Genomic DNA, 25251 nt, shown 5'->3' with positions numbered 1-25251 from the left:
CTACGCTGATTTTAAGTCCTATAGTTATAGATCAAGGAGTGGGATAGCTGGATCAAAAGGTGGGTTCATTCCAAGTTTTATGAGAAATCTCCATACTTCTTTCCATGATGAGATTAATGATGAGAAAACATGTATCTGATATTTCCCTCCCAGGAAAATGTTTGCATGTTTAAAGGGAATTTCTGCTGTCTTTTTTCTTAATCTCATAAAATGGTTGAAACTTCAATTTACCAAGTATTTGGAGCAATCTTCAAATTTTCTTTTTCCTAGTACTTTTTTTGAGAGCAGAAGTCCTTACTCACTCTGGGAGTTATAGATTTGAAAGTACAAACAGCAGAAGCATAACTGAAAATGAGATTTACAGTTCCAACTTTTAGCCTGTGGTGCTAACTCTTAGGAGGTTCGTCCTTCATCATTTCTGCTGTGATTTAAGAATCACAGAACAATCTGGGGGTCCTTTCCTACAAACATAATCCCCAAGATGCCTGTTGTCCTTCTTTGTTATTAGCTATCGCTGCTAAAGAGGGAGACATTGTAATTGTTTTCTGCTTAACACAACTATCAGCTGAGCAGTCCTGGATGTGCCTTCTTTCATAAATCCTCCTGTCTAGATGTGAGTGTGACTCTCATCACTCTATCCAAATCGAGAGCCCTGCAGATCTAGCTACGGCAATATACAGATGAAGGATTTGGTTTAAGAAAGTGAAAGAATACATATTACTAGCTACTTTCTCTCTCCTCTATCAATGTTTTAGAGAAAATCTGAGTTGAACTTTAGCTCATTCTTAGGGCAAAATTCCCAGAATTACAAAAAGCAGTGTTGAGAGGTAATTGAATATGCTCAGATTTAGGTCTTAATTACCTTTTTGATTGGAGGTTTATCTTTAGCATGGTATTTTGATAATGTAGTAGGACCAATTATTTTGTGTGATCTCCCACTGTGTTAAGGAAATGCAGACTGTAATTTTGAGATAAGTAAGTTCAGTGGGAATAATGTTCTAAAAGTGTATCAATTATGGCAGGCTTTTAGTTATATTTTTACCGGTATTTAAGCATTCCCAGATGATTGGATTTTAACAATGTCTTGCTCATCTTTTACTTCTGCATCTTTGGGTAGTGAGAGCCCAGTCATATGATTTAGATTATAGGGGAAGTTCTAGCACTTAAACTTGTAGAGAAAGTGCCTAAAATTTGTCTTTTTCTAAAGAAAACACAGCTGGACTAATAAGATCACCCATTTCTAGTTAGATACATACAGCATGAACCTGGAGATAGAATGGATATGAAAGATGCTCATGGGAACAGCAGAAGACCTGGGTCAAATGGTAGTAATGTCAAGTTCAAAAACCAAATTTGCATAGTAAAGGACTCAGGGTCCCTTGAACTTTCCCCTCTGTTGTTGAGATTAAAAGCACCCTTACCATCATCCAGGGCATGGAACACCCTGAAGACCTTGGGTGACTGAGGACTGTGTTTCAGGGAAGAAGGATGATAAAGGACACCCCTTAGCTGGCCACAAAGTTTACATCATGGGAAAAGTGCAGGAGACTGTCATATTTCAGATGAACTCAGAAAATGTAATTTTAACCTGGTAACAATTTCAAACAAACAATTCAACCCACGGGGCTGGTGACCCCTGAGTCACATCCTGCTTTCCTCTCTTCTGCAGTTCATCTTTGGTCCTCACTCAGCACTTGCCACCAGAGCAGCTGCTGCGGGTGTTGAGTCTGCTGTGGAGTCTGCAGTGTCCCTTATCAGTCCACAGCAAGACGTTACAATCAAAAGCCCGCCTGGCATTGCGTCAGGCCCTGGAATTCTGAAGACCCAGCCCCTGAGTGACCCTTCCTCAGCTGCCACGTGCAGACAGAGGAAAATTCCTCACAGGACAGTGGCTGCAGCCCCTGAATGAGATGCGTGGTGTGCGGGAGCTCAGAGGACGTCCCAGCACTGACCTCTAACCCCTCACTGGTGACCAGGGAAGCATCCTTATGCCTTCTGGTCTGGACATTCCTCGAGATCATGTGGCACCCCACATTCAGGAAAGGGACTTGTACATTTGCGCTCAGACTCTTGTTCCTCTTTTAGTGATTTTGAAAATGCATAAGATTGACGCCATTTGTGTTTCATCTGAAAAGTCAAAAAAAATCTTATAGATGCAACCCTTAAATAAAGATTGTTAAGTCTCATCTCTTCTGATTATTTGAAAACAACCACATGCCCTTCAACTTCAGTTACATGATCTCAGTTAAACCATCATGGCTGAGGGTCAGTGAAGTGAAGTAGTTTCCCGGGTAGAGTCGCTGATGAAGGGTGATGTGTGCTGAATATTTTAGGACAAATATAAGTTTGAAAGGTAAAGAAGGGTGCACAGAAGTTGGAAGGTTTTCAGTAGAGGAAAAAGTACATGCCGTGGAGTTCTGGAGGTGTAAGATAATGCTGAAGAAGTGGGCAGGGGCTGATCATCACAGGCTGACCTGTCTCCTTATTGTCCTTTCCTGCTAAGGGCTGTAAAGGGTTGAGAACACCACATTATAATTTTTTTCTTTAATGGTCATCCCCCTATGGAATTCCTTGAAAAGGTGGAAGTTTCCTCTTGTCTCTGTGTTGCCCTAGTCCTCCCTTAGCTGAAGTCTGGTTTGCAGTGATATCAGTCACCCCTTGTCCACTGTGGTCTAAAAACACCAAAATTCCCATAAGTTTTAAATCATGCCCCCTTCTAAGAAGCGTGGAGAAATCTCATGCCATAGGGATGCACATTATCCAGCCTGTCCATACTGTGTACTCTCTGGCCATCAGCGCCCTTCTGCAGTCCGTTGGTAGCCAGCCAAGCGATCAGATGGACTGTGGTCATGCTGCAGAGCTGGGTTCAAGGAGCCCTGACAAGGCCTCTGATGCCAAGTCCCTTGCCTACTTCATGCTGTCACTCACCACCATCCCCTCAACTCCTCACAGAGGAAGACGGGCAAGGACCTAATAGGTAGGTATTTTTGGAGAGAGAGGAAGACTAAAGACTACATACACATGAATTTATTAGAGTATATCCTTATAATTGTTATATTTTTTTATTAAGTATCATTGTTACTCTTACTGTGCTTACTTTCTAAACTATCGTGGACATATATCTATATTACAGGAAAAGCATACTATGTATAGGGTTCAGTACTATCTGCAGTTTCGAGCATCCCCTGGGGATCTGGGGACATACTCCCCAGGGATGAGGTGAACTACTGTATTTGCATGTGGAGGATAGTTGGAACATAGTGACAGCTCGTGGGATTTCCTGTTACTTAACCAAGTGTTTATTTAATTCAAGCAGCTCCCAATATGTCATTAATTCTTTATATGAAAGCTGTAAATATGGGGGAAACAAGATATTGGAGCAGAATGGATATTAAGTATCTTCCTACAGTGTTTTTCAGAGATGTACAATGTCTTTGTGTTCCTTTCATGGTGAACTGAAAATAGATGGGCAGATGCCGAGGTTGCTAAAATTAGTTCTGTCTCAGGTTCTAATTTATCTTTATCCATGACTTCTACTTAGTAGCACATGTATTACTTACTTTTTATAGGATACGAACCGTACAATTTGAGGTGCTCTAAGTGTTGGGTCATTCAGTTGTTCCTTTGCTTTGGGCACTATTGAACATCTCAGGATTTCACTAAAGAGCAGATCATGGGTACAGACAGGATGTCTTCCAAATGTGAGCTGGAAAATACTATGTTTGGAATCCCCAAATTTCTTTTGGATGATGTTAAAAAACAAATGTCAGAGTAAGATACATGAAAATGTCTTCAGACTTTTAAACGTTTTACCTCAATCTAAAGAATCTTTAGAATTCTAATTTATTAAAAATTTATAGTTTCTACTTTTGTAGAGGAGTTCTTATATTTTACATAGGGCAGTATAATTTATATTTAAATTTATTTCCCTATAAAATTTTAATTATAGAAATCAAATGTAATAAATATTACTCAAACATTTGAATGGATAATGGAGAAAAAAATCAACTCAATAAAGTTATCTTTCCAGTAACATTTAATATTTCTTGATTTAATATTCTCAAAATGTTGCTTCACTTAGAATTGTTTTCTGGGTTTGAAAAAGAAATTACTTGGGTGCATTTCTGATTCTTACTCCTGATTTCAATCTGAATCCCCAACATGCATTTCTGGGTGAAGTTTATCCCCCTCTGTGAACACTGCTTGGGGACTGAAAGTTTCCTGCCTTTTGTGATTATCACATACTGCATTTTGTCTTGAAGCAATTGGACCAACTCCTCAACACAATGACCTATTTACAAAATCAGCTCCAACAATTTTATAAGAGAATTCAGAAGAGAATCTCTAGGGTCACTGTTGGAGGGACCTATGAAATCATGTGCCTATTGTCCGGATTACTTGAGGAAATTCTACCACACCCCTAAGAAAATTGGCCCCCTTTTTTTTTTGTGGTACTGGGAATTGAACCCACGGTCTTGTGCTTGCAAAGCAAGCACTTTACCGACTGAGCTATCTCCCCAGCTCAAATCGGCCCCTTTTGGACGGTGACTTTGTAGTGTTTTATCTGTTCACGTTTTAGCCGTTATACAATTGCCTTGGAGATTCTCCAATACTGAGTTTTCTAATGTTACATAGATTTGGTTTCTCCATTAAAAACCACCAAAAGCCACAGGGGGCAAGTTCAACAGAACATTAATGTGGGGCCTTCCTTCTTGGAATTAGCTTGAGATTATGAAATTTCTTCCTAAACGGAAGTGATTGCCTATGAGAGAAAGACTTCAGAAAATGAAGGAAAGTCTACAGAAAATGACTTCACAGAGAGAACAGTCTCCATCCTATCCCATGATGCCCTCCCCACCCCTCACGTACACACACTGAAGAATAGGACCTGAATCACTTTAGGCTATTTTATTTTCTCTTCTGTTTTGTGTATTACGCTGTTAACACCGCTCACATTAGCGTGTGTAGAGAAAGACCTGGCACTTGCTACTTAAGGGCCAGAGCTTTTCCTCAACATTCCACACGTGGGAAAGCTATTCATTGCTTCACAGACCTCAAAGCAGGAACACTGACTTCTTAATTCTACTCAGAATATGAGCAACTGAAGATTAGAAGTTTCATATAAATTTGATGTCCAAGAAGGCAAGAAATAAAAAAAAATTATTAAATGCCAAAGAAGAGATAAAATAATAATATTCTAAATATGCTGTGTTTAAAAAAAAAAGGTGTGTTAACACCAAGTACATGAATAAAGTCAAAACCTTTTCAAGAAAACATACCCTTAAAGACATTTTATTTTAAACTAAGTTTAAAATACAGGGAAACAGCCTGGTATGTGTAGAATTTTTCTCATTAAGGAGAAAGAGTAAGCTTATTTGTGGGAGCAAAAATCTAAAAAAAAACAATCATTGCTTCAACCGTAATAAGAAATCATTGACAGAAGGATTAGGAGATTCTAGATACAAACGAATGAAATGGAAATTTTATGCTATAAAGGCATGAGGGAGCCTATAAATTGTGTACTGTTTTATTTACACAGTCATCCTCTTCTGTTTTTTAAAATGTGGGTTTTTTTTTTTCATCCAAGTGAATAACAAAGCCTTCTTTTTTAAAAAAAATGTTTCTTTTAGGTACACATGACAGTAGAATGTATTTTGTCATATTATACATATTTGGAGTATAACTTGCTCTAATTAGGATCCCTTTCTTGTGGTTGTACACAATATGGAGTTTCACTGGTTGTGTATTTTTATATGCACGTGGGAAAGTTATATCTGCTTCATTCTCCTGTCTTTCCTATTCCCCTCCCTTCCTTTCATTCCCCTTTGTCTAATCAAATAAACTTTTATTCTTCCTCCCTCCCCCTTATTGTGTGCTACTATCCACATATTGGAAGAATATTTGGCCTTTGGATTGTTGGATTGACTCATTTCACTTAGCATGATAGTCTCCAGTTCCATCCATTTACTGGCAAATGCCACAATTTCATTCTTCTTTTTAAGCCTTGCCTTTTTAGTGGTGAGGTGAACGCAGTGAGTGGATCTTCCAGATGTTGAATACATGACAGATTCTGGAAGAGTTGAATTATACTCATGGATTAGTGCCCAGGAAACTAAGGCAAGAGGGAAATATAGAAAGAAGATCTGAACACCAAAATAATTGCAAATATGATGGTAAAATATGATTAAGAATGAGGCTGCACACAGGAAAATATTAATGCATTCAGCAAGTTTTATGTATTTTGGATGTCTATGTTGTTTTTATTAATACTTTAAAGACTTTTTTATTGTTGAAAAGTAAGAAAATTTAGTTTTTAAGGTTGCTAATGTGCAAAGAATTTTCCATATGAGTGCTCTTTCCTGATATTCCTCAAATCATATAGAACATCATTTGATTTAAACAGGTGATCCTAAGAAAAAGCCATAGAAGGAATTTTTCACATTCTTTTGAATTTACAATGAGAGTTTTCACTTAAATTCATTCCATACATGCTATTTTGTGATTTTAAAGAATTATTTTGTTCTGGTCAATTGTAATGGAATTTGTCTAGAAAGTATAGGAATTTTGTGAGGAAATTGGTGTACATTTCTGAGTCTATGACGGGTTTTTATGTAACTAGAATTTTTGTTAGATAAAAATGTAATTTTACTGAACCCATCAGTTATGTATGTCACCTGTGTTTCACAGGATGACTGAAGCAACTTGATGGACAGCATAAAAGTATATTTCTCTTAAAGGCTAAAATTATGTGACTTATGAGATGTCTAAGTAACTTTCTGACATTGACCATAATGCCATTAAAAGTGCTCAGTTTTACACTTTTGCAGATGTCCTTAATTTTGCTGTACTCCCTGGCCCATTTTGAGTCTTGCATAGGCATGTTTACACACACATGCACGTACACACACACACACACACACGTAACATCAATCTCAGAAAACTATGAGTCAGAATTAAGACTTTAGCATCACTGATAAACATTTTATAAAATAGAATGGTGAAAGCAATTCCACATGTAGTTAGGTGATGACAAGCTAATTAAAAGAAGCCCCTAATCCTTTGAGTGGGAGAGTTTGGAGTTTTAGCTTATCAAAGGGTCAAGATCATAGAAAATCCATAAATACATGTAGAAATCCTACTAATAATATTTGTAACAACTTATAAAGGCTGATCTTTATAGAACACATAGATATTTATGAACTTAAAATTCCAAATATCTTCTGAAAACAATCCCTTAGGTCACATCTCTTTAAACTTATCAGAGGAATGAGGGTCTCAAGGCCTACAGCAGGTGACTTCATTAAGTAGGGTACATCTGGGGTTCCAACCATGGTGTGTCTAAGTAGAAAGTATGTTCTCCATTAATGCTGATGAAAATAAGGAACCTTCTGGATGGAAAAAAAGATGAAGGACAGCAATCCATAATAATGAAAATCTATTCATACCCAGGAGCAAAGACAACTTATACCCTAACTTAAACCTCAACTGGTTCACATAGAAATAATCTGACACCTACCAACATGGATCATGGGCATCTCCTCAAATTGTCACTTCTTCACATATATTAATAAATTTGTTCATAAATGCTTTAGGAATCTATCAGTAATATCTGTTTTCTAAAGACCACAATAATAGCAACAATAAGCAATGTTTTACAAAACCTGGGGTTGGTCACTTCACTGGGAGACAGATGGCAGCTGCTGTTCTTCCAACTCAGTTTGTCTTCTTATTTGACAACAAATAAATCTCCATCAGCATCTTACTGCAAGGAAATGTGGCACATGGTGTAAGAAGTTGCTTGGGAACATTTTAGCACAGTTCTTGGAACACAGGAAGTACTTAATAAAGGTAACTGAATGCAGACATTTCCAGATGGGAAAAGGTAACTAATCGCCCATCATTTGAGACACCTGGAATGCCAACCAAAAGGCAGGGCATTTTAATAATGCATCTCTGAAGTTGCATCAAATTTGAATTTTTAAAAAATGCTACAAGGTAATAATACGGTTTACCAATCACATTGAAACATCTAGGAAATAATTATATAAATTGTTTAAATGTCTTCCATAACACTATGTGTGCAATTGTTTTAGTTTCAACTTAAATTATGCCTTTCATCTAAGCTTTTGAATTGTTAATTGAAATTTTATTCTTTATTACATAACTACACATAATACCTGAATGCATTCTCCTTGAAAAAAGTTATAGAGTGGAAACATTGTTGTTGGTTGCCTCTCCCTTCCCATGACCTCTCCGGCTACGTATTCTCTACAGTCTCTTACAGGCATTCACGTACACATACCTTTACTAAGAAAATTTCTGGAATTCTTTAAGATGAAAGATTATTCACTTACTTTTTTGTTGTTTTAAAGTAATGGACTTGAAAAATACAAAATTGAAAATATGGTTTGCCTATGAGAGAGGCAGCAGGATGGGAAGGAGGAGACCCACTCAATGTCAATAGCACTTGGGCTTTTATAGTTGTCAAATGAGGTGATACATTCACAGGTGTTTATTTTATTACTATGTTATACAAAATAAAAAAAAATTTCTTTCATAATTTAAATAGAAGTGTTTTGTTTTTAGCATATCTCAATAATATATTAGCTCTTCTAATTGAATTGTTGTGTTCACTACTCACATCAATTCAATAAAGTTAGATTATACTAAAACTTTTTAAGAATATTTTTTTCTGGGTAGCTTGGGAGCTCTTTTTGCTTGTTTTATGTATAAATTTAAAGATTAATCCTAAGTATTTTTGGATTGACAAAGATAACTGCTAACTTCTCTGGAGTTTCACCAGTAAATCTTTGGTTTCTGAAAATTTGTCAATTCTCTCTCCTTTCTTAGAAGTAAGGAAGCCCCATAGAAAGTTACAAATGACTCAAGTCTAGATGTGAGGGAAATCTTCTCATGCCAACAAAGAGTGTCAATAAACTTTAAATGTTGCCATTAGCATGACCCCCAATCTAACAGAACAGTGCTACCCAAACAATATAAATGAAATGGATGAGAGAGAAATAAAATAATAAATTCTAAAATAATTCCCTAGCCTGCCTGGGAGTGATAACTAAAAAATAAATAAAATAAAACAATGAACTTGAATTTTTAAAGGAGTTTAAGTTCATAGAAAAATTAAGAAGAAAGCACAGAGTTTGGATACACTTCTCAAATCTCCACTGTCCCCCTTATAGTTTCCCCTATTATAAACATTTTGAATTGTTCAGCATATCTATTAACTTTGAAGAACTAATATTGATACATTTTGTTAAAGTCCATATTGTGCATTTTTTGTGCAACGACACATTCCATGGGTTTCGACAAATGCATAAACTAATATTTAATGACGTGTTCAGTAGTCTACAAAATAGTTTCATAGCCCTAAAAATCCCCAGTGCTCCACCTACTCAGCCCTCCCTCCTTCCCCACCTAATCTCTGGCAGCTGTTAATCTTTTTACTTTCCCTATATAGGCCTTTCATTTCCCAGAATGTCATATTGCTGTAATCATGCCGGACATAGCCTTTTCACTGGTTTCTTGCACTTAGAAATATGTTTTGAGACCCGCTCTCACCACAACTTTTCATGGTGTAATAGCTCATTTCTTTATCATTGAATAATATTCTATGTAAAGATGCACTATAACTTGTTTATTCAGCCACCTAAGGAAAGGGAGGTTGATTGCTTCCAAGTTTTGATAATTATTGACAAAACTGCTGTAAATGTTTACATGCAGGTTTTGATAGAAACATATGTTATCAGCTCATTTGTGTAAAAACAAGCACAATTGCTGGATCATATAGTAATACTAATTTTAGTTTTGTTGAAAACCACCAAGGTGCATCCTGATTTCCAAAGTGAATCTGCTGTTTGTATTCCTATTATTAAGAATTGGGAGTTTTTCCTATGGCTTTACCAATTTACATCCAACCAACAGAGCACAAAGTCTCCCTTTTCTCCATATTTTCTCCAATGCTTGTTATCTTTGGCTTTTTAAATAATTGCCATTCTAGGAGATGTGGGGTTTATAGTGGTTTGGATGTGCATTTCCCTGGTGTTCTGCATAGGGATGTGGAAGATTTTTTCATATACCTGTTGGTCATTCCTCTATATCATCTTTGGAAGATGTCCATTTAGAACCCTTGCTCTTTTTTTTCATCAGGTTTTTATTATTATTATTTTTTTATTTTTGCTATTTAGTAGTATGAGTTCCCTAAGTATTTTTGGACACTGACTTCTTGCCATACATATGGTTTGCAAATAGAGAATGCCTCTAGTACAATAATTCAACTGAACAATTTTGTTTTATTTATGATGGTACAAAGCAACACACATTCAGTAGAACACATATTTCAATTTATTCCTCTTGTTTTGAACTTTCAAAAGTTTAGAGAGTCTTTTGAGATTCTTAGGAAAAACAGAAATGCAAATGTTTGGTGGCCAAGAATGAACAAATGTTGGCCCTATTTTCTTCATTGGATATTCTAATACTTCATGAAGCAAAGTAAACAAATATATATTTTTCAATTAAAAGGTAATTAACAGTATGTTATAACAAGCTAGATTTTTTATCCTTATCATTTCTTATTGAACTTCACACAATTTTTCTTGCTGGAGATCATTTTTTAGTAATTTTCTTAGAGAAGATCTGGATCAGTTAAATATCTGTCATTTTGCTCTCAGTTTAAATAAATATTATCAGTTTAAAAAAATCATAAATCTTCTTATATTAATTGTTACCTGCTATATATCTAACCAGACTCTTTTAAACCTATTGAAGTAACATGATCTTCAAAATATTATTTGGCACAGTTTTTAATAACTTTCAATTTGTTAGAGGCAAACCATATATAATTTTATTGAGATTGTTGATAGGAATGCAGAAGAGACTTTGAGCAAAGACATCACCTTGTAGTATTTCTCTGAAAATCTACAGTTGTTAAATGTGTGTTCATTGATACTTTGGTCAAATTTCTTTGATAGTGTAATTATTTGCTTAAACATAGCCAACCATTTTCTCCAGTTACCATAAGATGCAATACATTTTTACACAGGGGAAAATAAGTTGTTCAATATCTACAGAGTTTTCTTGCTCTTTAGTCTAAACATTCTATAAAAAAGTAAGATGATTTTAGATTGGGGTGATGATGACCCATGATCTTGTAATGATTACTAATGGGATTTCTTCCTTGTACTTCTTAATAGAAAGTTCCAAAATTATTCTGAGAGTATTTTCAAATCCATCTGCTGATATGCAGCATAATCTTTAATTTCTACCCTTTGAAAATTAGAATTAATTCTTCTATGATTTCCCTTTTCTACCTTTTTTCAAAATGATTATTATAATAGCTTTCTAGTAATGTCTGTAACTTTTAGTGTTACAGGAAAAATCTGATAAATATAAAAATCTGAATTAATTTAAATACATTATTTTTCCTGTTTCCTCATTTAGGATGAATTTTAGTTTCTCTTAATAATGTAGGATATACTATGCAGAAGCTAAACATTATTCTGTTTCATGAGAAAAAATAGCAGGGAAGAGTATTGATAATTTTACATTGTTCATTTTTACCAAAGTCTGATTTCTCATTAAAATGAGTTCATGGAATACCAAAGAAACAATTAGTACAAGGAATTGTTATTCCGTGTACACACACATACATATAATACATTCACACACACACACACACACACACACACACACATATATATATTATATTGTGTGTGTATATATATGTATATATATACACACATAATATCACATTGGCTGAGGTAAAGAAGTGGATCAAATTAGTTCAGATAGGGGCTGGGGAGATAGCTCAGTTGGTAGAGTGCTTGCCTTGTAAGCACAAGGCCCTGGGTTCGATCCCCAGCACTCAAAAAAAAAAAAAAAATTAGTTACAGATAATGTAAAAAATTAAAACAATAGAGCACAGACTCAAATCCAGATCTTGTGCTTATCACAATGTTGACGGAGAAAATATTTATTAATAATAATGGCTATTATTACAATTATTAAATAATTATTGGTTGTGAAAAAGGATGAGGTGCTTCATATTCTGATAGGCTAAGTAAATTTCTTGCAACTATTCACATTGTACCTGCTGCAAGAGATGGAATCACCTTTTTCTTTTCAATATAGTTATAAAGCTATAGTTTCCTCTTTTTAAGTCACACTTTGGTCATTATCAGTTTCTTTGCAAGCATCAGCTCTTTCTGGTCTTTAATTTGATATAATTCATTAGTCTTCCTGACACATCTTATGGGTTTGTGCTACTCTTTGAAGTTGCCCTTGATTAACCTTCTCTTCTAACTCTTTTGACTTATTCTTCTAAAATCTGAGCTCTATAGTCATGTGGGCTTTTGCCCTCATTGGAGAATTGACATTTCTTCTTATTTTCTTTGTTAGAATAATTTCTGATTATAAAATCTGAGTTTTTGAACCCTCTCATTTTCTTCTATCATGTTGCCTTTTATATATGTGAAGGATGAAATTAAACTAAAGGGTAAAGGCATGTATTTTTAATGGCAAATTTTCTCTTGATTGCTTTACTTCATTTGAATGAAAAGATAAAAAGAAAAATGCATCACAAAGAAAAAATTAAATCCTAAATATAATTAACAAATATGAATATATCATAATTCCCTTGTGAAGTTTTATTAGCACCATATGAACGTGTTTATATATTGACTTCTCATGTTTGGGCCCACAGAACTTCACATTAAATCTGTAATTTTCTCCAGAGCAGTGAAAAACTATAATATAATTACCTGCACTCTTCTTTCAGTCAAGATACTGTATTTAAGTTGCACCAAAATGATATTATGAAGTTGTAGTTTATGATTTAGCAAGTAGAAGTGAATTGTAGGTCACCTATTTTTTATTGTGTCTGGAAAGGAAGTTGGCAGGCTCACATTATTATTATTGTTATTATTATTGAATAGATTGATCTTCCGTGGTTTAGTTACCAACTTTGCAGAATTGAGAGAACATTTTGTGAGTAGTAACTGGGCAGTCACCAGGTGGAGTTACAGAGTAAACCTGATATCATGTTCTCGCTCTGGATCACAAAGGTGTGCACTGAAATTCTTATCAATGAATGGATTGACTGACATCCCTAGTTCTTTGCCAGTTTGTAAGCATCTAATTCCCTATATCCAATGCCTTCTTATTTAAAAATCGTATTTTGTACTTTTTGCTTTAAACTGTGCATTCAGAATTATTAAGATCAGCAACTATTACTTTATATTTCTAGAGACTTTATTTTGTTCTTCTCAAAATTATCCTTTTCAAAAATGATCTATTCTTTTCTCAAGAAATGCTTAAAATTTATTTTTATCTTTAACAGACATAATAATTATACATATTTACATGGCACGATATGATGTTTCTACACATGTATACAAGAAGTAATGATCAAATATGAGTAGCATATCCATCACCTCAAACACTTATCATCTCTTTGTTATCAGAGCATTTGAAATCATTCCTTCTAGCTATTTTGAAATGTGCATTATATAGTTGTTAACTACAGTCACACTAGATCACTATAACTTAATATGACTGTGTGTGACTTTGTTCAACTTGCCTATTGCTCAACTTCTCCCCATTTCTCCCTCCCCTCTTTCCCAGCCTTGTCTTATATTTTTTTACATTGTGCATTTCATTTTTTATTATTATTTTTTGATTCATTGTACACAAACGGGGTACAACTTTCATTTCTCTGGTTGTACATGAAGTAGAGTCACACTGTTTGTGTAATCATACATGTACATAGGTAAGGATGCTTGTCTCATTCTATTATCTTTTCTCCTTCTGTTCTAATCAATCCATCCTTCCTCCATTCTTGCTTTACCCCCTCCCACCTGTTATGTATCATCATCCACTTATCAGAGAAATCATTCGACCTTTGGATTCTTGGTGCTGGCTCATTTCACTTCCTTCCATTTACTTGCAAATGGCATAATTTTATTCCTCTTTATGACTGAATACTATTCCATTGTGTATATGTACCACAGTTTCTTTATCCATTCATCTATTGAAGGGCATCTAGGTTGGTTCCACAATCTAGCTATAGTGAATTGAGCTGCTATAAATATTCATGTGGCTGTGTCACTGTAATATTCTGATTTTAAGTACTTTGAGTATAGACCAAGGAGTGGGATAGCTGGGTAAAATGGTGGTTCCATTCCAAGTTTTCTAAGGAATCACCATACTGCTTTCCAGAGTGGCTGCAACAATTTGCAGCCCCACCAGCAAGATATGAGTGTACCTTTTTTGCCACATCCTCACCAACACCTATTTTGCTTGTATTCTTGGTAATAGCCATTCTAATTGGGGTGAGATTAAATCTTAGGATAGTTTTGATTTGCATTTCTCTTGTTACTAGAGATGTTGAATGCTTTTTCATATATCTGTTGATTGCTTACAGATCTTCTTCTGTGAAGTGTTCTGCTCAATTCTTCGCCCATTTTATTAATTGGTTATTTGTAGTCTTTGTAAAGTTTTTTGAGTTCTTTTTAAATTCTGGAGATTAGCGCTCTATCTGAAGTTCACATGGAAAACATTTTCTCCCACTCTGTAGGCTCTCTCTTCACATTGTTGATTGTTTCCTTTGCTGAGAAAAAGCTTTTTTAGTGAAAATCTATTCCATTCATTGATTACTGCTTTTATTTCTTGTGCTTTGGGAGTCATGTTAAGGAAGTCTGGTCCTAAGCCAAAATGATGAAGATTTGGACCTATTTTTATTCTATTAGGTGCAGGGTCTCTGGTCCAATTCCTAGGTCCTTGATCCATTTTGAGCTGAGTTTTATGCAGGGCAAGAGACAGGGATTTAGTTTCATTTTGTTGCATATGGATTTCCAGTTTTCCCAGCACCATTTGTTGAACAGGCTATCTTTTTCCCATTTTATGTTTTTGGCTCCTATGTCTAGTACAAGACAACTTTTATGAGGGTTTGTCTTTGTGTCTTCTATTCTGTACCTTTGGTCTACCTGTCTATTTTGGTGGCAGTATCATGTTGTTTTTGTTACAGTTGCTCTACAGTGGAGTTTAAGTTCTGGTATTGTGATACCTCCTGCATCACTCTTCCTGCCTAGGATTGCTTTGACTATCCTGGTCTTTTATTCTTCCAGATAAGTTTCATGATTTCTTTCTCTGTTTCTATGAGATACATCATGGGGATTTTAATTGGAATTGCACTGAATCTGTATATCACTTTTGGTAGTATGGCAATTTTGACAGTATTAATTCTGCCAATCCAAGGACATGGGAGATCTTTCCATCTTCTAAGATTTTCTTTAGTTTCTTTCTTTAGTGTTCTGTAGTTTTTGTTGTAGAGGTCTTTCACCCCTTTTGTTAAATTGATTTCCAAATATTTCTTTCTTTCTTTTCTTTTTTCTTTTTTTTTTTTTTTTTTTTTTGAGGCTATTGTGAATGGGGTAGCTTTCCTAATTTCTTTTTCAGAGGATTCATCACTTATGAATAGAAATGCATTTGATTTATTAGTGTTGACTTTATATCCTGCTACTTTGCTGAATTCATTTATGAGTTCTAGAAGTCTTCTGGTGAAATTTTTTGTATCCCCTAAATATAGAATCATGTCATCGGCAAATAGTGATTGAGTTCTTTTCCTATTTGTATTCCTTTAATTTTGTTGGTCTGTCTAATTGCTCTGGCTAGAGTTTCAAAGCTGATATGGAATATAAGAGGTTAAAGAGGGCATCTCTGTCTTTTTCCTGTTTTTAGAGGGAATGCTTTCAGTTTTTCTCCACTTAGAATGATCCTGGCCATGGGCTTAGCATAAATAGCCTTTACAATGTTGAGGTATGTTCCTACTATCCCTATTTTTTCTAGTGTTTTGAGTATGAAGGGGTATTGTATTTTATCAAATGCTTTTTCTACATCTATTGAAATAATCATGTGATTCTTAACTTTAAGTCTGTTGATGTGTTGAATTACATTTATTGGTTTCCAGATGTTGAATCAACCTTGCATCCCTGGGATGAAACTCACTTGATTGTGGTTGCACTATCTTTTTAATATGTTTTTGTATGCAATTTGATAGAATATTGATAAGAATTTCTGCATCTATGTTAATTAGGGATATTGGTCTGAAGTTTCTTTCCTTAATGCATCTTTGTCTGATTTTGTTATCAGGGTAATATTAGCTTCATAGAATGAGTTTGGAAGGGTTCCCTCCTCTTCTATTTCATGAATACTTTGAGGAATATTGGAATGATTTCTTCTTTGAAGTTCTTGTAGAACTTGACTGAGAATTTATCTGGTCCTGGACTTTTCTTGGTTGGTAGGCTCTTGATGGTTTCTTCTATTTCATTACTTGAAATTGATCTGTTTAAATTGAGTATGTCCTCCTGATTCATTTTGGGTTCATCATATATCTCTAAAAACTGTCTATGCCTTTGAGATTTTCTATTTTGTTGGAATACAGAGTTTCAAAATAGCTTCTAATTATATTTCATATTTCAACAGTGTCTGTCATATTTCCTTTTTCATCATGAATTTTACTAATTTGGGTTTTCTCTCTACTTCATTAATGTGGCTAAGGGTTTAACAATTTTGTTTATTTTTTCAAAGAACCAACTTTTTGTTTTGTCAATTTTTTGAATTGTTTCTTTTGTTTCAGTGTCATTGATTTCAGCTCTGATTTTTATTATTTCTTGTGTTCTACTACTTTTGGTGTTATTCTACTCTTCACTTTTTAGGGCTTTGAGCTGTAATCTTAGGTCGCTTATTTGTTGACTTTTTCTTTTATTGAATACACTCCATGCAATGAATTTTCCTCTTAGTACTGTTTTCAGAGTCCCAGAGATTTTGATGTGTTGTATCGTTGTTCTTGTTTACCTGTAAGAATTTTTTTTTATCTCCTCTGTGATGTCTTCTGCTATCCCTGCATCATTCAACAGCATGTTATTTAGTCTCCAGGTATTGGAGTAGGTCCCGTTTTTTATTTTATCATTGATTTCTAATTTCATTCCATTATTATCTGATAGAATACAAGATTGCATCTCTATTTTTTGGTATTTGCTAAAAGTAGCTTTGTGGCATAACATATGGTCTATTTTAGAGAAGAATCCATGTGCTGCTGTGAAGAAAGTGTATTTGCTCATTTGATGAATGGGATATTCTATATATGTCTGTTAAGTCTAAATTATTGATTTCGTTATTGAGCTCTCTGGTTTCTTTGTTCAATTTTTATTTGGAAGATCTATGTAGTGGTGAAAGAGTTGTGTTAAAGTTACCTAGTATTATTGTTTGTGTCTATTTTGTTCCTGGAAATGAGAAGGATTTGTTTGATGTACATGGATGTGCCATTGTTCTTGGTATAAATATTAATGATCATTATGTCTTGCTGATCATGCTTCCCTTAAGCAGTATGAAATGTCCTTCTTTATCCCTTCTAACTAGCTTTGGCTTGAAGTTCACTTTATCTGATCTTAGGATGGAAACCCCTACATTTTACTGGGTCTGTGTGGGTGGTATGTTTTTCTGCATCCTTTCACTTTTCATCTGTGGGTATCTTTTTTAAAATATTTTGATTCATGGATGGATAAATAAACTGTGGTATATATACACTCTGTGGGTGTCTTTTTGTATGAGATGAGTCTCTTGAAGGCAACATATTGTTGGGTCCTTTTTTATAATTCAATCTGCCAATCTATGTCTTTTGATTGATGAGTTTAGGCCATTAACATTCAGGGTTATTATTGAGATACAATTTGTATTCCTGGTCATTTTGGCTTACTTTTGGTTTTTAACTTGACTTGGTTTCTCCTTGAGTGGCTTTTCCTTTAGAGTAGTTTTCCTCCTTTTGCTGACTTATGTTGCTGCTTTTTATTTCTTCCTCATGAGTATTTTGCTGACAATGTTCTGTAGTGCAGACTTTCTATTTGTAAATTCTTTTAACTTTTGTTTATATCATGGAAGGTTTCTATTTCATCATCAAATCTGAAGGTTAGTTTTATTGGGTATAAGATTCTTGGTTGGCAACCATGTTCTTTCAGAGCTTGAAATACGTTGTTCCAGGCCCTTCTAGCTTTTAGGGTCTGAGCTGAGAAATCTGTTGATATCTGTATTGGTTTCCCTCTATGTGTAATCTGATGCTTTTCTCTTACAGCCTTTAAAATTCTATCTTTATTTTTTATGTTAGGTATTTTCATTATAATGTGCCTTGATGTAGATCTGGTGTAATTTTGTACATTTGGTGTCCTGTAAGCCTCTTGAATTTGATTTTCCATTTCATTCTTCAGACTTGGGAAATTTTCTGATATTATTTCATTGAACAGATTGTTCATTCCTTTTGTTTGTATCTCTGTGCCTTCCCCAATCCCAATAGTTCTTAACTTTTGGTCTTTTCATAATATCCCATAATTTTTGGAGTTTGTGTTCATGATTTTGTACCATCTTTTCTATTTGGTCAACTTTGTTTTCAAGATTAAATATTTTGTCAGACTCTCTACCTCTTTATTGAAATGATCTTTTGCTTCCTGCATTTGCTCTTTTAACTGTTTATTGGAGCAATCATTCATTGCCTGCATTTGCTCTCTTATCTCATCCTTTGCTTCTCAGTTCATTTTAATTATGTATATTCTGAACTCCCTTTCTGACATTTCTTCTGCCATGCTCTCATTGAATTCTATTGATATATATCTAGGTTTGTTTGGGACACTTTATTCTCTTGTTTTTTTCATGTTCTTCGTGTATCTTCCCCTCTAGCAGTGCAGATCCGAGGTATTGTTGTTTCTCCCCTATCGTCCCAGTGTCCCTGCAGGTTTCCAATACCTCACCTTAAAGTGGGAGATCAATATTAGCAGCACACAATACAAATAATGTGCATCCTTAATTCAACTAGTTCCTATTAAGACATTAACAGTATTGTCTTAATAAACAGAGATGATATCTTTGATTATTATCTACTGCATAAACAATAGGTTTGCAATAAGGTCCACAATTTCTAATTGTGTACAAAGAGGTTGGAGAGGGGTGTAGAATATGTTAATGAGACAAGAAGTATATAGAGGTACTAGGTCATAGGAAGACTAAAAGCAGAATCAAAAGACCTTGGTTGTTAGCATGAGAAAAGAGAGAAAGTCTCCAAGGAAACATAAATAAGAGGAAAATAGAGTGAGAAAAATAATTTAAAAACCATAAAAATAGTAATAATAATAGTAATACTACTAATAAAAAATTCTACAATAAAACTGTAATATACTATTCAAACCTCCTATTCTTCAGTAGCCTGATGCATGAGAGGTACTTGATAATGCGGTGTCCCAGAAAGGGAGCTACTGGGACTAAGGATGGCAGTGTCCAGGTTGGAACTAAACCCTGATATCGGGAAGAGGTGACACCACGTGTTGGTAGATGGGGAGCCACAGCGTGGTGCTGGGGACTGTGGGCTGGGTCTGGTCGGTGCTGAAGGAGCCCAGGGGCAGTGGCTGTGCCAGCCTTTGCTTATTACCACCATTTTATCTTCTACCTCTACATTTTTTTTTTTCTTTTAGATTCTGCAAATGCATGAGATCATGCAGTATTTCTTTCCATGCCCAGCTTATTTCATTGAATATAATGCCCTCCAGGCTCATCCATATTGTGGCAAATGATGGGATTTCATTTTTTTAATGGTGGTTAGTATTCTATCATATAAACATACCACAGTTTCTTTATCCTTCCACCAGTGGATACGTAGTTGATTGTCTGTCTTTGCCGCCGTGGATAATACTGCACTGAACAAGAAAATGCAGAGATCTTTACATAGTCGTTTTATTTCCTTTGGATACACATCCTGTAGCTGGATTATTGAATCATGTGTTATTTCAATTGAGGATCTCTCATACTATTTTCCACAATGATTACACTAATTTACATTCCCTCCAACAATGCATATGTGCCTCAACCTTCTACCATAGCCGTTAATTCAGAAACCTGCAAGGGGTGATAGGGGATTGAGGAAAGATAAACAAACACATATATAGAGAGACAGCTGGGATCAAGTTGGATCCCATCTTGTGATGGAGCAACAGTGACCCAGAGCTAGGTCAGCATGGTTATTATATAGGTTTTATCACCAAAAGGTTATTTGTTGGAAAGTTTTTGCAAAGCAGGCAATCTGAAGAATGCAGCACTGGCAAGACACCAGGGTTATCTTGTTATGCTCAGATTTTCTATCCCTGGCAACTGATGTCTAAGCTCAAGGTTCAGAGTGATATAGCTCTGTGCCCTAAGGCCGGGCATCACCATATCAACTGGACAATCATGATCTGCACCTTCGCACAGAAAGCCCCGAGGCAATCAGAGACCATGATCCAAGTCATTGCTCTCCACATCTCCCCCTTTTTTAATTTTTTAAATATAACTGATGTATGTCTACTCTGAAGTGCTGGAACTGAGATCAGAAAAGAGTGCAGCTGACTGTGACAATACAGAATTAAGAGCAAGGAAATAAATCCTAAGAGATACCATGTGGTATGTTTTAGTGTATTTCAAGGATTGAAAATATTTAGGTCATCTAGCAGCTTTTTTGTAAATCCAGCAGGAGATAACACAGGAGTCTTAAATTTGCATGCCTTGGATATAATGATGTAGTTGTAAAAGATCTAAAATAACATTGTTATGATTCCAAATTCCTAAAAGATGCATTTTTGTCTTTTCCCAGTCCCATTGGGAGCTATTGTATGGAACAGATGTTACACAAATAAATTGATAAGCAACATAGCATCATAATTGTTGTCTGATCTAAGGACTTTGATCACCCAAGCCCCCTACAGTAGCCTCTAAGGCATTTAATTTAAGTTTATTATCAATAAGCTCTTTTCACCACTCTCCATATATATGAGTTAGGAATGCTTTCTCTATTAACTTAGGCAATCATTTTTAAAACAGAACATTATCATTTGGAATGGTTTTGTTATTTTATAGGTAGCATTCTTTGTCATTGCTGCTTTCTTCTTTTTCTTGTTTACATTCTTTGGAGTGTTGAGGTAGAAAGGAGAGCAATAGAAGAGATAAACTGTCTCTCTTTTTGTGTTTTTTTAATTTTTACAGACTGCATTTTGATTCATTGTATACAACTGGGGTACATAATTTTATCTCTATGGTTGTGCACAATATAGATTCATACCATTCATGTAATCATACATGTACTTAGGGTAATGATGACTGTCTCATTCCACCATTTTCCACAACCCCCTCCCTCTTATTTCCCTCTACATAATCTAAAGTTCTTCTATTCTTCTCTCACCCCAACCCCCCACCCCCATTATATATCATCATCTACTTATCAGAGAAAACATTTGGCCTTTGGTTTTTTGGGATTGGCTTATTTCACTTAGCATATTTTCCAATTCCATCCACTTATCTGCAAATGCCATAATATTATTCTTCTTTATGACTGAATAATATCCCATTGTGTATACATACTACAGTTTCTTTATCCATTCATCTGTTGAAGGGCATCTAGGTTGGTTCCACAATCTAACTATTGTGAATTGAGCTACTCTAAACATTGATGTGACTGTGTTACTATAGTGTGCTAATTTTAAGTCCTTTGGTTATAAACCACGGAGTGGGATAACTGGGTCAAAAGGTGCGTCCATTCCAAGTTTTCTGAGAATTCTCCATACTGCTTTCCAGAGTGACTGCACCAATTTGCAACTCAATGACATTCCTCATAGAAATAGAGAAAGCAACAATGAACTTCACCTGGAAGAATAAGAAACCTCGAATAGCCAAAACAATCCTGAGCAGGAAAAGTGAAGCAGGAGGTATCGTAATACCAGAGTTTTAATCATACAATAGAGCAATAGTAACAGAAAAAGGCATGATATTGGCACCAAAATAGACAGGCAGACCAATGGTACAGAATAGAGGACACAGAGAAAAACTCACATGAATACAGTTACCTCATACTAGACAAAGGAGTCAAAAACATACAATGGAGAAAAGATACCCTGTTCAACAAATGGGTGCTGGTAAAACTGGACATTCATATGCAGCAAAATGAAATTAAACCTCTGTCTCTTAACTACCTAGTACTGTCAAGCTTCTCATTAATGGCATGTCCCCATGTTAGGTTGTTGTCCCCCATTGTAATCTCCTGACTGAGTTCTGCAGAAACTCTGAGGAGCATCTTTATTGCACAACTCCCCAAGGAGGGCCTGTTCTATTTCAGTGTCTTTCAGTTTCCTTTCACTTCCAGGCCTCTGTTATTGGAGGTCCATCCTCCCACACAAGGGATGGTGCATTGGGGAGTGGGGTATTTTTCAGCTCACTGTTATTAAATGTCTCAGCACTCTCAGATTTATTGTTCCAGGGTGATTATTTTATTCTCTGCTTTGCAGCCTGTTCTTCAATTCTTGGACTACAAGAGAAGTCATAGCAATAACTCAACCTTTTGATTTTGACTATTGTTCTAATGTCTGAAAATCTTAAGTCTCAATTCACTGTTGTTTCTGAACCCTGATCCTCATGTAGGAAAGATGATTGTGCACTTTTTTATTGTCTTAATCAACTTTACTTTTACAATTTTGGGATATTTTTCCCCACATAAATCCCATAGGAATATTTACCCATGAAGGTTTTGCATATGCTTTTGCACGGTGCAATATCCACTTCTAACCTCTATGTTAATTTCTGCTATAATTTGGATCTCAAATGTCCCTCCGTGTTCCACATGTTGAAATCTTGGTTCCTAGCCCATGACACTATTGGCAAGTGGTGGAGCCATTAGGAAGTGAAGTCTCACGGAAGGAGGTTAGGTCATTGGGGACATGCCCTTGATTGGAACACTGGGACCTTAGCCTTTTCCTCTTTCTTTGCTTCACGACTTCTTTGCCACAGACTCCTGCCATGATGTACTGTGCTCTCACAGGCCCAAAGCAATAGGGCCTACCGATTACGAAGTGGAAGCTCTGAAACTGTGAACCAAGATACACCTTTTGTTTTTTGGGTCTATTATCTCAGTTATTTTGTCACAGTATTGATAAGCTGACCAACAGTTTTTCAACTTGGAATCTTACTTCACACGGAAAGCATAAATTTAGATTCCCCACTTGGCTCCAGCTTAAGACTATGAATTTCTCAAGGGAAGTATGAGGAAGTTACATTTTCATTTGTTATCACTCAGAGTTTTAAGCAAGCACATTTTCCCTTTTAACTCCTATATTCACATAGAGTTCAGGGTTCCTTTTTTTTTTTTTTTTTGCCACCTCCCACCATTTTACTGCAACATTTAGCCTTCTCTATCAGTCCTAGATTAATGCATAGCCTTGGATTTCAATTCCAAGTATTCTTTTCAAGTGTTCACTCACATTTTTGAGCTGGTTATTCTGTGCTAGGCAACTTTTTTTCTTATGATTTCAGAGTTCTTCTCTTTTGATCTCTTAGCAAAATTCCAGTCCTTGATTTGGGTCCTCAATGCTCTCTCCCAGTCCATTTAGGCATTTCTTTACCCTCTCAGAGCACTGGTCCCCGAATTAAAAAAAAATCTCAGTTTTTAATATTAGTTCTGAAATACCATGAATGGAGTTTACTGATTTTTGAATTTCATGTTAACTTACCTGCCACTTTGGAAATTCTGAAACCACTATTTTTTGTAGCCATATTTTCACAAGCATGTATTAATTGAATGATGGACATATAATTAGAAAACATTAGTATCACAAATCCTTATTAATTTGGACTTTATAATTTAGATATCAAACAAATGATGTGCTACTCTTCTATATGTGAATGAAGGATATATTCTCTGAATTAATAATATAAACAAGACTATAAGAATATACTTAACTAGATGAAGAAAACTGTTTTAGAACCATTTGGAAGGATCCATTTACATAAAAATAGTAGTAGGCTAATTACTGATCATTCTTATCTATTCATTAGAGTCTATTTAAAATAATTAGGTATTAAGGGAATATTTTATTTCATACAAAATCTTGATTTTCGCATGATAATATTATAGATCTTTGAGAAATTATCTCACTCAAACTTTTCAATGATGCTACTCTTTTTGACAATTAGTCTAAATTCATAGGTAATTATTTTGAGAAAATTAGCATGAATAATCTATAATGATATGAGGAGAAAAATACAGAAAAGATTTTTTTCTCTGTCCTGTGTTATAAAGGAGATATTTTCAATCACAAGCCACCTTCCCCTTGATGTACCCTTCCTTCTCTTGACTGTGTCTATATTCTTCCCATCCTTTTCACCCCTTATCTTCCTAAATTCAGTTGGGAACATTTCAAAAAGCCATTAACTAACTTTTTAAACTTTGATATTACATAATATTGATTGCATTAAATAAGACTTATGCAGGCATTTCTATAGGACTTCAGATCCCTGACCCCAGCACTAATTTGAAGTTCCTTATCATTGAAAGAGCCTGAGTATTGATATGGAAATAGGAATGCCAAGTTCTGCTGTGCTTCTGCTTCCTGCAGTCATTCTTTAAAAAGACTGACCAGAGCTGCAGCTCTGCTTTGCAAGCAAAGATAAAGTTGTCCCAAGGTCAGCTTCAGAATATGGCCTCATTTGCACCTTGCAGACAGAGCCTACTGGCTCATGGATGAAATGTATTATTTGTCAAATAAAGACCATGATTTCCTCTACCTTCTCCCACAGAGAAAGTGTATGATTAGTATAATATCGTTTCTTGCTTGTTGTGAAATTTTCAACTTTAATATTACCAATGAGTTTTTAAATACTTACATTTCGTGGATGGGAAAATAAGTTTCTATAAGTTAGGTAGTTCTTAATTTATGGAACCGAGATCACTAGGTCCCTGGACTAATGCTTGGGACCTTTACATTAACTTGATGAGTATATTCAGCCATGAACTCTATTCAAGATATAAAATCACATAAACAGGTATGTCTTGGAACTAGTTAAATTCCAACTCTAATGTATTCCATAAAATAACCAAGAGAAGCACCTGTACATGTCATGACCTTTAGGGCTAAGCATGGATATTGAAGGTTTTGGCAAAGGAGAAGAGGAATGTGGCAAGAAATTTAGGAGCTGGAAAATTGTGATATTAAGCAACCTATTAGCTATAGTGTCATAGATGATAGTCGGACATGACCATTGCTACAGATCCCAAATACTATTTTTATGTTGTTGCATATAGAAAAGATTCTGGATTCATCATTTTAAACCTATTCACTGTCTCCATACATGTAATTCTTTGTCATTGTCATCTGGAATCTAAGTATTTTCTAATTACTAATTAAT

This window comes from Sciurus carolinensis, chromosome 12, assembly GCF_902686445.1.
Source record: "Sciurus carolinensis chromosome 12, mSciCar1.2, whole genome shotgun sequence".
NCBI classification, from domain to species: Eukaryota; Metazoa; Chordata; class Mammalia; order Rodentia; family Sciuridae; genus Sciurus; species Sciurus carolinensis.
The sequence above is the reverse complement of the archived record's forward strand: the minus strand, read 5'-3'. Positions refer to the sequence as shown.